Genomic DNA, 15596 nt, shown 5'->3' with positions numbered 1-15596 from the left:
TCATTAAACAATCTTCTGTCCATGCTAATATATCACCCTGAACTCCTTAAGCCCTTATCTTGTGTATTAATCTTTTGTGTGGCACCTTATCCAATGATCATCTAATTAAGTACAATAGACAACTGGTTTTGCGGCTAGACAACATTGGAAAGTTCCAGAACATTCTTCAAACAAAATTATGAATATCTTAGGTGTTACGTAGCTGAAAACAGTAATGGGCTTTACTTGGCATTAACTTGCTTCAAAATGAGGTCAGCAGTCTTGCGGCTCTATTATTGATTAGCAATATGGCTGGCTCCAATTTGAATGAGGCCTAGCACCTGGTGTCCAAAGTGCCAACCTGGTTCAGGAATTAGGGCCATTTTAATATGGAAATTGAGGCTGTCTGATGTAAATAGATGCCCATTTCCATTTTAGGTTGGATCCGGCCGGCGTGTGTGCAGTACAGGCTCCGATTGGTTCATTGGTCATAGGACTGAAGAGGTTTGCCGGAGCAAGTGTCAAATTATTCCTGTGTGGCTTTATGGAACAGCAGTGCCCCCTGAGACCCACAAAAATCACGTGGCATGCTACCACCCTGTGACCACCCCAACCCCACCCCACCACCACCACTTACCTTGCCGGCAGCTGCCCCAGTCTGACCTGGTGACCTCAATTCAGCAAAATGCATTGAGATGTCTGTTTGTTGCACTGCAGCCAGCCTGCTAGATTTAAATAAGGAAAGGATCTCAAAATCACAGTGTCCTCTTTACCCCCAGAATGGGTGACTGATCAACCATTGTACTCCTCCAGTCAGTTGTCCAAACACAAAAATCAACCCCAGTGAGTGTTTTCTCTGACCAATTTTCTCACCTTTCCTCCCCTTGAAGACCATGACTTGAGCTCAGGAACAATATTGCAAATAACTATTCAGTTCATTGGAAGCCATTCTCCATGTGTTGACATTGGTGGTAAGAATTGGAACATTGGAACAACAGTAGGCCCTTCAGCCCCTTGAGCCTGTTCTGCCATTCATGGCATTCGACCTAACTCCATATACCCACCTTTGCCCTGTAACCCTTAACAACTTTAGTTAACAAAAATCTGTCAATCTCAGATTTAAAATTAACAACTGACCAAGCATCAAATGCCATTTGCAGAAGGAAGTTCCAACTGCTATCACCCTTTATGTGTAGAAGTGTTTCCTAACTGAAATGCCTAGCTCGAACCATTAGACTCCCAAACCAGCAGAAATAGCTTTTCTCTATCTACCCTAGCCTCTTAATATCTTGTAAACTTTGATCAAATCACCACTTTAAGCCTACTAAATGCCAGGAAACTTAACCTGGACAAAAGATTTGTTTAATCTTTCCAAGTAACTTAACCCTTGGAGTCCAGATATCATTCTAATCAATCTAAACTGCACTCCCTCCAAGGTCAATATCTCCTTCCTAAGGTGTGGTGCCCAGAACTGCTCACAGTGCCCCTAGGTGTGGTTTAAGCTGTAGTGTGACCTCCACTCACTTGTATTCTAGTCCCCTAGATATAAAGCCCAGCATCCCATTAGCTTTTTTGATTATCTTCTGTGCCTGTCCATGACATTTTAATGATCTATTTAATCGTGACCACAAATGCCTTTGAATGTCAACTGTTTCTAGCTGTTTACCATTTAGAAGGTGCTCTGATCTATCCGACTCAGGTCCAGGGTAGATGACCACACCTCTGCCTATATTGAAATCCACTTGCTACAGTTTATTCCCACAGAGAGCAAAACATATTCTACTCCTTATCTGTGTCACCCTTCACTTCCTTTGGCACAAACATTTAATAGATTTTAAAATGAGGGATAACTCCCTTACTCCTTTAAACTTGTATTCAAATTAAAAGCTCTCCTCATCTCAGTGAAATTAGCAACACACATTGCTGGCTCAATCGACCGCTCCATCTATGAGAAAGATCTCTTTATGGAGGCTTTGAGCATCTTTATTTTGACTACCCAGCGTTCAACCTTGAGGCTGCTTTTTTTTTTTGCATTTTATCAGATAGTTTGTCAATTGTTTATGTTCAAAATAGTTTTTGGGAGAGGAAGGACATGAATTTATATGTAGTATAAAGTTGGAGGAATTCACATCGAGTGCCTTTCACAACCTCAGGATGTCCCAAAGCACTTTAAAGCCAATTTAAGTCATGAAATTCAATCTCTGCTGTGTGAGAACACAGAGAAAATAAGTAATAATAACTAGCTATAGCTTGTTACTATTATTTTCTGTACAATCGGAATAGGTTATAGTTTGCTACAACCTACTCAGTCTTCTATGCTGGCACTCTCGAGGCCTTCCGTGCCCGGTGGGCGCCACGGGGACTGGGGTGGCTTGTTGACCCTTTTAATCACATTTTGGTTTAATATTTGTAAGGTTCCTTTAAAGTTTTTCCTTGATTTTACAGCTGACCTGACTTAGGGGCTGTGCTTGATTTCTCCCTTGTTATTGTTAAGTTAGTTAATTGTTTTAACTCTAAAAGAAGCTACTCAATCTTCTGTCTTACTGTTCAGGTTTGCAGTTAGTTTCTGTTATGGTGTGTACTTTGAGCCAGTTGACTGAAGCTCCTCCAGGCACCCAGGAAGCAACGGAGCCATACAGACCAAAATGATCTCAGAGTTAATTTCCAACCTGTCTTACATTAGCTTATTTCGAACGGGGCATCAGTAGATTTTAAGGAGGACAAAATCAGGGAGGGTTCCCAATTCTGCTCACTTTCCATTGACCACTTCTGGCAGTAGACTTTAGGAAAGATATGATCAGACTTGATTGTAATGTCTCAATATAGTTGAATAGCTTGAGAAAGCTTACTTACTTTCAAGTCATGCACCTGAATAGTGTCCGTTTGTCAGGATGGCAGTTTATTGAAGCAGATTGTAACAAAATGTAAAAACTTTCTCGAGAACAAAGAAGGTGAGAACTAGCAAAAGAAAGAAACATCAGCTCACAGAACGAGAACGTTGTGTGATGTAATGAGAATTTGGGACCTTCTTCCTTGTTCTTTGTCCAAGGCAATAAAAGTAGAATCCTTTGGGTTTCTGATGTGTTGAACCTTCAGTCTGATGAACCATTCCGATTGGGAAAACTTCAGTATCGATTCTGATTCTTGTATTATAAGGGTCTGGCACATATAGGGTTAATGTGGGACTGAGTACAGTATTGTCCATACAGTTATGTAAAAAGACACATGACCCAGACCCAGGGTTAATGTGGTGTTGAGCAGAGATGTGTATAGACCTAAATATAGAGCTCCAAGCTCATACCCTTTTCTGTACATGTGTAAATAGCTCTAGTAGTTAATAAAGATTTACAGTTAATCTACAGAAGACTACTGAGACTTCTTTAAGACATATCGTTCTGTAACCAACACACCCCCAACATGGTGGCAGCAATGGGATGGAAAACCCAGATACTCGCTAAAATGGAGAGACAAACAGAAATGCTGGAAGACTGAGAAAAATTCAACAAAGCAGTCTAACCTGAAGATAAAGGCAAAATACTGCGAATGCTGGAAATCTAAAACAAAAACAAAAATTGCTGGAAAAACTCAGCAGGTCTGACAGCATCTGTGGAAAGACAGAGTTAACATTTCGACTCCATATGACTCTTCTTCAGATCCTTTCATCTGCCTCCATCTGGGCCCCTCCCTCTGGCCTCTTACCTTCCCTTGATCTTTTAATTGAGAACTGTCAGCGTGACATTGGCCGTCTCAGTTTCTCTGCTCCTCTCACCCATTCTAACCTGTAACACACTAAAGAGGAGTCATGCGGACTTGAAACGTTAACTCTGTCTTTTTCTCCACAGATGCTGTCAGGCCTGCCGAGTTTTTCCAGCATTTTTAAATTTTTGTCTAACCTGAAAAGCAGCTCTGAAAGAAGCAGACGAAAAATTACCAGAACATGCTCCAGAGAGAGGCCTGGAGGCTGAAGGCGGAGGTGTAAACTTCCTTACTGCAGCAGAAGGCTCCATTGAATCTCCTTTGGAAGCCCAGCTTCAGAGTGTAGAGTCTGCGAGGGTGAGCTAAATCTTTATAAATTCCAGGCTGCAGCAAGTCCTGAGAACTCCTTTAGATAATTCAGTGTCAGAAGTGCCGTTTGCAAGATACCTGTTGCTAAGACCCAATTCCTGGACTCAGAGCCTGAACATGTGGTGGCGGAACACATCTGAATGAAGAAAAAGAACAAATTAGTCAAATATTTCAGGAATGGTGCAACTGTTCAACTCTAAAAAAGGAGCAGATCCAATTCGACTGACTTGAGAATTTACAAACTAAATAGTTGAACAAAAGATGTCGGCAGGCAGCCATTGTTAAAAAGTTCTTTTCAGGAAGTGCGCCATCACCATTTTGTGGAGCCCGCCAAAACCAGAAAACAAGCGAAATCCTTTTCTCTCTCAGTAAACGGCATTGGCATCTTGAAATTCCGAAAGCTCTTAAAGTCACACATACACTTTAAAAAATGTCTTAGCATGGATCACAATTCCGCACTTCAAAGTCAAATCTCACTAATCCAAGGTCAAGAGCAATCACAAAAATTTGGGGTTTTGGAGGAAAAGGTTCTTAAGATTCAGCATCGCATCAGGTTTAAATAAAAAGCCAGAGGAGGAGCAGGTGAACACGTTGCATTACTTGATAGGCCCGATCGCAGGACAGGGAAGTAACAAGTCATTTGCAAAATTTGGGAGAGGTTCTAAAATCGTTCGACAGTTATTTCATTCTAAGAAGCAACAAAATACTCGATGGAGCTAAATTCAATAAGAGAGTCCAATTGCCAGGAGAACAAGTTGATTCCTTCAGCTATGATCTGTACCGGGTGGAAGAAGGTTATGAACGTGGAGATTTAAAGTTTGAACTCATCAGAGACAGAATAGTAGCAGGAGTAACAGGCGATGTGCTCTCTGACCTCCTACAAGCGAAGGAAGATCTAACCCTGGAAAAGGCAATTGAGGTAGTTAGGCAGTCGGAACTCTGTGAGCAGCACAGGACAATCTTATGGGAAAGAATAAAACATGGTGCAGAGGCTAACCCTCAGTCCTGCTTGTCAGGCCACAAAGATACAGGGACACTGTAGGCCAGGGAAAGCAACTTCTGAACCGTCCAGCAGAGCGACCATGCCAGTTCTGTGGAGTGAAGCACCCTCACAGGTGAGATCAATGTCCTTCAAGCGCAGTTCAATGCTTCCAATGCAACAGGTTCGGAGGTTATGGCAAACTGGGCAAGGCAAAAACATGAAACGCATGGAAGGCCCTCATATAACCCATGACGTCGAGACTGCAAACCCAGAAGACACACAGCCATGCTTCTTGGGTGAAGTCAAAGATCTTGCTTTCTCGTTTTGGGCTGTAGACATTTCTGTCAATGCCATCCAACAAATTTTAAATTAGATACAGGAGCCAGTGTGATAGTCCTGTTGGAAAAACAAACATGGCTGGTGATCCAATGGTGTTGCCACTCACAACACCCCTGTATGCAGCAGGAGGATTACAACGACTAGTGAAAGGCACCCTGCAGGTGACACTGAGGTCAAAACAATCCAAAGGACTGTGTTCATCGTCCATAACCAGCACTTCTCACTATTAAGCTGCAATGCCCGTGTCGAATTGAACCTCCTACAGAAGTTTGAGGAGATCAACCAACTGGGGCCTAGCTCCAAATACGAAAGTGATTTCCTGAAGCTCTTTACAGGACCGGGGCATCCAAAACATACCAGTTACACAGGGGTAGAATTCTAAATCCGTGTGCCTTTTCACTCCACGAAAAATCCCCCACCCCCTCATGAATAGTTTATCAGGTACAGCACCAGCTGGATGAGGTGACAAACATGGGAGTCATCTCTCCAGTTAAACAACCGACCGCATGGTTTTCATGAAACGGTCCCAGTTCCAAACTGAATGGGTCTCTCCTGATCAACCTGACACTGCTTAACAAGGCCGTAGCCAGAGAAGTCCATCCCATGTCCTCAGTGCATGAAAGCCTGACTGAACTCTTGAAAAACATGGTACTTTCAAAACTAGATGCAAACAGCAGATCTTGGCAACTTCCTCTCGATGAGGAGTACCAGCTCCTGATGACATTTATTATCCCCTTCGGCAGATTCTGCTTCAACCACATCAGCACTAGAAATATTCCAACGTACGATGGTGGTGATTTTTCAGGGCCTTCAGGGGATTATTTGCCACATGGGTTGATTCTTGATTCATGATGCAACTGTGGAGGAATGTGACAAAAGACTCACAGCAGTCTTAGAGGGCCTGCAGGAAGCAGGGCTGATGCTGAACAGCAAACGCAAGCTTTCCAAAACATCAATTTAATTCCTGGACCCCGCATCGACGGGGATAAAGTCATCACGGCTAATCCAGAAAAAACCAAGGCAATCAGCTCGTTCCCCACCTCATCCTCAGCCGCCGACCTCCAGCGTCTCCTGGGTATGGTGAACCAGCTGGCAAAGTTTTTACCGAATTTAGCACATGTCACAGGACTAGCATAAGCAGCAAGCGATAGACAGAGCTAAGCGATTCCACAACCAACGGATCAGATCTAAGCTCTGCAGTCCAGCCACATCCGGTCATGAATTGTGGTGGACAATTGAACAACTCACTGGAGGAGGAGGTTCCACAAATATCCCCACCCTCAATGATGGGGGAGCCCAGCACAGCAGTGCAAAAGATAAGGCTTAAGGATTCGCAACAATCTTCAGCCAGAAGTGCCAAGAGGATGATCCAATTTGAACTCCTCCAGAGGTCCCCAGCATCACAGATGCCAGTCTCCAATTCAATTCACCCCACATGATTTCAAGAAATGGCTCTAGGCACTGGATACTGCAAAGGCTATGGGCCCTGACAACATTCCAGCATTAGTATTGAAGACTTATGCTCCAGAACTTGCTGCACCCCTAGCCAAGCTGTTCTCGCACAGCTGCAACACTGGCATCTAGCCAGCAATGTGGAAAATTGCCCAGGTATGTCCAGTACACAAAAAGCAGCACAAATCCAACCCAGCCAATAACCGCCCCATCAGTCTACTCTCGATCATCAGTAAAGTGATGGAAGGGATCATCAACAGTGCTTTCAAGCAGCACTTGCTCAGCAATAACCTGCTCACTGACGCTCAGATTGGGTTCGCCAGGATCACTCAGCTCCTGACTTCATTACAGTCTTGGACAAAAGAGCTGAACTCCAGAGGTGAGGTGAGAGTGCTGCCCTTGACATCAAGACAGCATTTGATCAAGTGTGGCAACAAGGAGCCCTAGCAAAACTGGAGATAATGGGAATCAGGGGAAAACTGTCCACTGGTTAGAGTCATACCTAACACAAAGGAAGATGGTTGTGGTTACTGGAGGTCAATCATCTCAGTTCCAGGACATCACTGCAGGAGTTCCTCAGGGTAGTGTCCTTGGCCCAACCATCTTCAGCTGCTTCATCAATGACCACCTTTCCATCATATGGTAAGAAGTGGTGAAGTTCGCTGATGATTGCACAATGTTCAGCACCATTTGCAACTCCTCAGATACTGAAGCAATTCATGTCCAAATGCAGCAAGGTCTGGACAATATCCAGGCTTGAGCTGACAAGTGACAAGTAATATTCGCACGACACAAGTGCCAGGCAATGACCACCTCGAACAAGAGAGAATATAACCAGCAACTCTGACATTCAAATGCATTACCATCTCTGAATCCCCCACAATCAACATCCTAGAGGTTACCATTGACCAGAAACTGAACTGGACTAGCCATATAAATACTATGGCTACAAGAGCAGGTCAGAGGCCAGGAATCTTGTGGCGAGTAACTCACTTCCTGACTCCCCAAAGCTTGTCTACCATCTACAAGGCACAAGACAGGAATGTGATGGAATACTCTCCAACATTCAAGAAGCTTGACACCGTGCAAGGCAAAACAGCTGACTTAATTGACACCCCATCCACAAACATTCACTCTGTCCACCACTGATGCACAAGGGCAGCAATGTGTACCATCTACAAGATACACTGCAGGAACTCACCAAGGCTCCATCTAGAAGGACAAGGGCAGGAGACAGATGGGAACACCACCACCTGGAAGTTCCTCTCCAAGCCACTCATCATCCTGATTTGGAAATATATCACTGTTCCTTCAAAATCCTGGAACTCATTCCCTAACAGCACCGTGGGTGTACCTAAATAACATGGACTGCAGCTGTTTAAGAAGGCAGCTTATCACACCTTCCCAAGGGCAATTAGGGATGGGCAACAAATGCTGTCCTAGCCAGCGATGCCCACATCCCGTGAACAAAAAAAAACCCTTGAGGCACCTACTTAAGAAAGACCAAGGGCAGAATTTTCCCTGCCCGCTGGCGTCGGTCTTGTTCGGCGGCGTGAGTGGACAATATGGTGAGAAGGCCAAAAATCAGTTCCACAATGTTGTGAAACCAGTTTGCGATCGTCGGCTCAGCTCGCTGATGGTGGGCTGCTTTTCCCACTGTCGGATGTCGGGAACCTTATTGTAATACATCTGCATGCCAAGGGCCACAGTGGGCATCCCGACAAAACAGGATGTCAACTTCTTTGAAAAACTGGAAGCCTACTCCCAAATCCTTCCAAACCAAGGACCTCTACCATCTAGAAGGACAAGGGCACCAGATATATGGGAGCACCACCACCTGGAAGTTCCCCTCCAAACCATTTACCATCCTGACTTGAAAATATATCGCCGTTCCTTCACTGTCGCTGGGTCAAAATCCCACCCCCTAACAGCACTGTGGATGTACCTACACCACATGGGCTGCAGCGGTTCAAGAAGGCAGCTCACCACCACCTTCTCAAGGGCAATTATGGATGGGCAATAAATGCTGGTCTAGCCAGCAACAACCACATCCCATGAATGAATAAAAAATAACAAGGAGAAGATACTTGCCAGCCACAAAAGTAAACTCAACAGATCCACCAGGAGAATATACGCGATGAGGTGTGTGCTCACATCCGCACATAGTGCCATCAAGGATGGCCTCAGCAGAGACTGGACAGAGGTACCACAAAAACTTGGTTCGAGTAACAAAAGTACTTTTCGGTTATAGATGACCTCTTGGTCTATGATGAACGGATGACCATCCTGGTCCCCCTACGGCCAGAGGTCATTCAAAAAATAGGCCAGGGCAACCTGGGCATCACCAAGAGCCGAGCACAGGCCCAATCTGCTGTCTGGTGGCCAGGTATCTCCAAGGTAATCGAAGAGACCATTGTGAATTGCCAGGTGTGTGCGTTACACAGGCAGGAGCATAGGGAACCTAACATGCCTAGGGTTAAAGTAGGACTGAGTACAGTACCGCCCACACAGTGATGTAAGGAGGCACATGACCCAGAGTCAGTGTGGAGCAGAGACATTTATAAACCTAAGCATGCAGACAGCTCCTTGCTCATATCCTTTACTGTACATGTGTAAATAGTTCTAGCAGTTAATAAAGGCTTACATTTAACCTACAGAAGGCTATGGAGACACCTTTAAGACATACCGTTCTGTAATCAATGCCCTCCCAACAATTCTGACTGCTGATCCCTCCATAAATAAAAACAGAAAATGCTAAAAAAACTCAGCAGGTCTGGCAGCATCAGTGGAGAGAAAAATAGAGTTAACATTTCAAGTCCAATATGATTCTTCTTCAGAACTTTAGTGTTCATTCCTTCATACTGGAACACATGGTAGAGTTTGTGCAGGCATTCTAAATTGGGAAACAGGTGAGGAGGTGGTTGGGGGGAGTTAAACTGGAGGGGGAGATTTGCCTGTTGGCCTCCAGCCCCAGTCCCACCAAATTACTTCTTTAAGTTGCAGGTGCCAAGGACTGGGAAGCAGCATGATCCTTCTTTAAATATATCATTGGGACCTGCCTGCTATTTTAACTAAAATAAAAATAGAAAATGCTGCAAATACTTAGCAGGTCAGGCAACATCTGTGGAGAGAGAGAGAAACAGAGTTAACATTTCAGATCACTGACGTCCATCAGAATGAGACTTTAACACTGACTTGAGTGGGGGAAGCAGCAGCTATATTCCTGACTGGCTGAAGCTGGTGAGAGGAGGATCTGCAGGAGAGGAGGCCTCTCCAGGTAAACTTATTCATTACCACTGAGGGGTCAAAAGGTGCAAGAGTGCCTTCTCTGGGTCTCACAGGGAAGTGTAGGCCTCCCCTGATTGCACTCTGCCTCACCCTTCCCTCATTGTTGAGCACCCCTGAACCCACCCTCCATTTCTTGTATTTACCTTGGACCTGGCCAGTGGTCTCCAAGACACCTGATTTTAACCACAGGGCAGCTGCTTCCTAACCATTTTGGTCAGGAAGTCATCCAGCCGTCAGGTTAACGAGGCCTGGCCTTTATATTCAGCTATAGGCCCCTGGGCAGGCTGGCTGCTCACTAGGCCGCATCCTCTCCTGGGAATCAAAATCCTCAACCTGCAAGCTGCTGTTCAGGAAAAATTAATTGCGTATCCGAGACAGAAGAACATAGAATGATACGTGTGGGAATGTTTGCCAATGGTGGAGCTTCCTTATAATTCCATTCTTGGAAATTTCCTACACACAGAACGTGACGCTGGGAAAGTTTGGATAATATTGACAGGTAAACCTCTAAACAATTGAATTTAGGATCCCATGATTATTTACTGTTTGATTATATGTGTAGGTGTTCAGTTTACATTTCATACCTAGTTTGACATTGTTTTGCGGCTGTGTATAAGTTTTCTTTTCTCCTGTGATTCTGGAATCCTGCCTTGTGAAAAGGTAATGAATGACTTGTGTTGGCCTGGTTCATGTCTCATGTGTTTGACCAGGATTAGTGTATTTACCACGATTGACTGAATGAAACTGAGGGGGGATTCCTTAATCCTTTCCTGCATGTGCTCAGATGGAAACTTCTGAACTCTTTCAAGATTAAAGCACTGAACTTACCATTCACAGAATTTCTTTAAACGGTATCAGATAAACAGTAGTAAATCGAAAAAGTATTCAAAGGGAGTATCACCATTACTTATAGATTACAGGTTTTTAAAAATTCATTCATGGGATGTGGGTGTTGCTGGCTAGGCCAGTATTTATAGTCCATCTCTAATTGCCCTCATTCAGAAGGCATTTAAAAGTCATTTCTGTGGGTCTGGAGTCATATGTAGGCCAGAGCAGGTAAGGACAGCAGATTTCCTTCCCTAACAGACATTAGTGAACCAGATGGGTTTTTACGACAATCGGCAATGGTTTTGTGGTTATCATCCTACTTTTAATTCCAGATTTTTATTGAATTCAAATTTCACCATCTGCCTTGGTGGGATTCGAACCCAGGTCCCCAGAGCATTACCCGGCATCTCTGGAATACTATGCCACTGCCTCCCCCTTCTGTCTTTTTCTTACATCTGCTCTATGTTGCATAACTATGTGAGGTTTTGGCTCGTCGTCTAATTTAAAGCAATTTATTACTATTATTAGATGTACCATTATTTGCAACACAATTGATAATTGAAGGGGTAAGTGCAGGGACTGGCTGTACGCCAGCTTGTACTCTATGCATTGCTATAGTTGATTTAATTGTAACCAGTGGATGTCTGGTGACATTTCTCATGGGCACATGTCAAAACAGTAGATAAACTGAGGGCATAAAGTGAAAGAGACAGGCAGGACCTGAGTAGAAATACTGAAAAGGCCTTAATTGACAGTCGGTAAGATCATTGACCTTTTATCTCTAGAGCCTGGATTTCAGTTCAGAGAGATCAGTTTCTAGAAACTTCTAAAGGTTGCTGCATGAAGTGAGGCAGCACAGTTGGATGAAAGCAAGAACTCAGAGCACAAAACTCCCTCTGGGGCTAGGAGTTGGGAACACGTGGGCTCCCTCACATCTCCTTGTTTTTTGCTTTCCCTCATGTTTTCTTTTTCCTGTTACATTTTCTGGTTTCCTTTCCTCCCTTTGTGTATTTTTTCCTGCTTCCTTTCTTTTTGATTTTTGCCCTTCAATGCTTATTCCTTTTCGAACATCTCTCTTGGATTTTTACATTTTCCTCTACTTGTCTCCTTTTGTGGTGCCTGTACGGTTGCCAATTCCGGTCAGATGTATTCCTGGAGGTTTCATCATATGACCTCCCAACTGCCCCACCCAGCCTTTGTTCCTCTATCCAATATTTTATAACTAATGAATGAAAGGGAAATGGTTTTTGACTTTGGCGAAAAGTGGGTGATATCAAATCAGCCATGTCATTATCATCTCTATTTCCATTGACTTAATTTTCTAAGTGTTGGTTCCATTGTTGAATGGCAGAATTGAAACTGCAATGTGGCATTTACTTACAGAAACTTTTCTGGTGGAATGTGACAGGCCAAATGACCAATCAGAAATGCCACTATAAGAAGCTTTACCATTATGATTACACTCGGGATTGTGTTAGATGAGTTTAATTACTGGTTCTGGCATTTGATTAGCTGGCTAGAGAAATTGAAGACCTCTGGAGACAGGGAGGTCTTGGATCTGACTGGTTAAATCTGGAATTTGTTGGCTATGGAATAATGGTCGCTGTTTCTGAGGTCTGATTGGCTGAAAGAATCCACAACACTCCAGTACACAAATCACAAGTCAGGAGTGTGATGGAATATACTCTGCTTGCCTGGATGAGTGCAGCTCCGACAACACTCAAGAAGCTTGACACTATCCAGGACAAAGCAGCCCACATGATCGGCACCACATCCGCAAACATTCACTCCCTCCATCACCGATCCACATTAGCAACAGTGTGTACCATCTACAAGATGCACTGCAGGAACTCACCGAGGGTCCTTAGACAGCACCTTCCAAACCCATGACCACTACCACCTAGAAGGACAAGGGCAGCAGATAGATGGGAACACCACCACCTGGAAGTTCCCCTCCAAGTCACTCACCATCCTGACTTGGAAATATATCGCTATTTCTTCACGGTTGCTGGGTCAAAATACTGGAACTCTCTCCCTAACAGCACTGTGGGTCTACCTACACCACATGGACTGCAGTGGTTTGAGAAGGCAGCTCACCACCACCTTCTCGAGGGCAACTAGGGATGGGCAATAAATGCTGGCCTAGCCAGCGAAGCCAACATCCCCTGAAGGAATGAAAAAAACATGGAGCTAGATTCACAGAACTCTCAATAACTTAGAGCTTTCTTCAGATCCATCAGTGGCCCATCATAGTGTAAAGTATTATGAGTTTTGTGTAATTGTTTTGGAACACTTTTGTATTGAGCATAAAATTAAAATTGTTCATGCAGATCAGAGTATTTATTGCAGAATGTTCTTTAAAGTGATTAAATGCTTGAGAGAGTAACTTGTGCGTGGCCTGAAAATGGTGATTACTTTGATGGACTGAATGGCTCCTTCTTGTTCTGTCCTCTCTCCAGTTCAATAAAATGGCGATTGGCGTCAAATCAAAGGGGAACTCGGAGCTGTAAATTTGGGTTCCTTACGAACCACGCTGCTTCATTTTACATGGGGTCCTTAAAGCCACTGAGAGAGAAATGTTAATCTCAACTCCCTGACTCCACACCAAGACTTCAGAGGTAAAAGACCAATGTTCTGCACTGTCTGTGCTCCCATGCAGTGATCTCTCGGAAAATATTAGAGTAAAATATTCCTCCCAGGAGACTCAATTTAGCGAGCAAAGCACATGGTAACGCTAGGATTTCTTTTAAAAGTGAGGCTGGAGTGTAAAAAGGGTGTGCAGCTGTTCCATTGCTGAATTTCTGGATTTGAAAGAGCAGACATGGCTAACATTTGACATTTATTCATGATTAATATATTGCATGCTGCCATTGTGATGCAATTTGTCACAACCTACACCCACTCTATACAGCTGCAGTAATGACATCATCTGGAATCTGCCCAGACGGTTACAATAGGAATAACTGATCATATTACTCTTAGCCGAATCTAACACTTACAAAGATGAAAGCCTGGTTTCATTTAGACTGTGCCTAATCTGGGACCAGGATCCTTCAAAGCCTATTCTAAACCCAAAGTTTAAGTGCTAAGATCAGAGTTTCCTGTTCTGAATTTCATGATAGTCTCCGGATGCACCCAACACCCAACCCCTCCCCCTCCACTCCCATCACTTTCTTTATTTTGTACTTTTGTTGAATTTTATGATCCACAAAATGAGGAATTGGAGTATTTATTGGCTGTCACCCAGTATCAGCATCAAGCTGTCACTCCCAGGCTAGTGTATAAGGGCTAGTGACATGGGAGAAAATTGAGAACTTTGACTTGACACAACAAATCAAAGCTTTGAATAGCTTTCATCTGCTCCTATTTCTTATATTCATATGAATCTGGCCAGTTCTAATGGGTATTCTGCATTATATATTTGTACTTGTTACCTTTATGTTATGTATGTTCTCTAAGTCCCCTCGCACTTTCAATATCTTCTCTTGCTCTGTCTGTGTCCTTTCTCTGTCTTTGCCTGGCTCCCACCTCTCAGTAAAGCACAGCAGCTGAGCTTGGCTTGAAAAGCTCATTATATTTATTATCAGATATTTTATAGAACAGGCTTCAATACACTTATCAAATGGTAAGACTGCTTTCTCAGACAGTGGATGGTTATAATAAGAATCAAAAACGAATGGGGCAAAAGTTTTAGCTCGTCGGGTGGACGTGTGCACCCGACTCACTCGAGCATAAAGTGACGCACGTTGATGTTGGGCCAGTGTCCCGACGTCCACGTGTAGTCGCGCGATATTTTGTTTGGCAGGCACGTGCCGGAGTCGGCGGCGCACCCGCCGACAATTAAAAGGCCTGTTGAGGCCACTAAAGGAGCAATTCAATAGAATTTTTCACCGCCTGTCCATCCTTGTGGGGCGGGGCAGGCGAAAAGGCCAAGCGGCCTTTGCACTTTCTCCGAAACCTCATCCATGGGCAGGATGAGGTTTCCTAAAGCAAATAAAAACAAAATAAAAATGTAAAAATTTAATTAATGACATGTCCCTGCTCAGCATGAGGGGACATGTTTTATAGCATTTTTAATTTCTTTATTATCGTTTTTTAAAAAACTCTTCATCTCCCTGAAGCAGCTCCGGGCCTCAGGGAGATTTACGAAGAGCGCACTCGCTTGTCCCGCTCGCCTTCCTCACCCACCCCGCCTGCTGCTCCTTTCAAGCTGGAAGGTCTCTGATTGGCCTTCCATCTTTGCGCGCCCGCCCAGCACCCACCACCTGTCTCCATGCCAAATAAGAGGGGCCTCCCGTGGAAATCCCAATGGGTGATTGTTTCCTCCCCTTCCCCCTAACCCCTCCCCACCTCGCCCGGGGCGGGTTCAGTACCAAGAAACAGTCCCAACCTCTGGAGGGATAATCCAGCCAATCCTGTCAAAATGCAGGAACTCTTTTTTTTTTGTGAGAACCATTCATATGACTGTAGGTTCCTTGCAGGAGTTTTCTCCCTATGGATTAACCTTTCTCTGCCCTTTCTAACTATTTGGTCTTTTTCAGGTATCAGTAAAATATTTGGTCAGCCTAGTCACTCAGATCCTGCTATAAAATAAGATTGCAATGCAAAATTTGAATCATAAATTTGCATTTGTCACATCAGCTTCTTTTATTCTGTCCAGAAG

Source organism: Cetorhinus maximus, chromosome 24, assembly GCF_964194155.1.
Source record: "Cetorhinus maximus chromosome 24, sCetMax3.hap1.1, whole genome shotgun sequence".
NCBI lineage: Eukaryota > Metazoa > Chordata > Chondrichthyes > Lamniformes > Cetorhinidae > Cetorhinus > Cetorhinus maximus.
Note: the sequence above shows the minus strand (reverse complement) of the source record.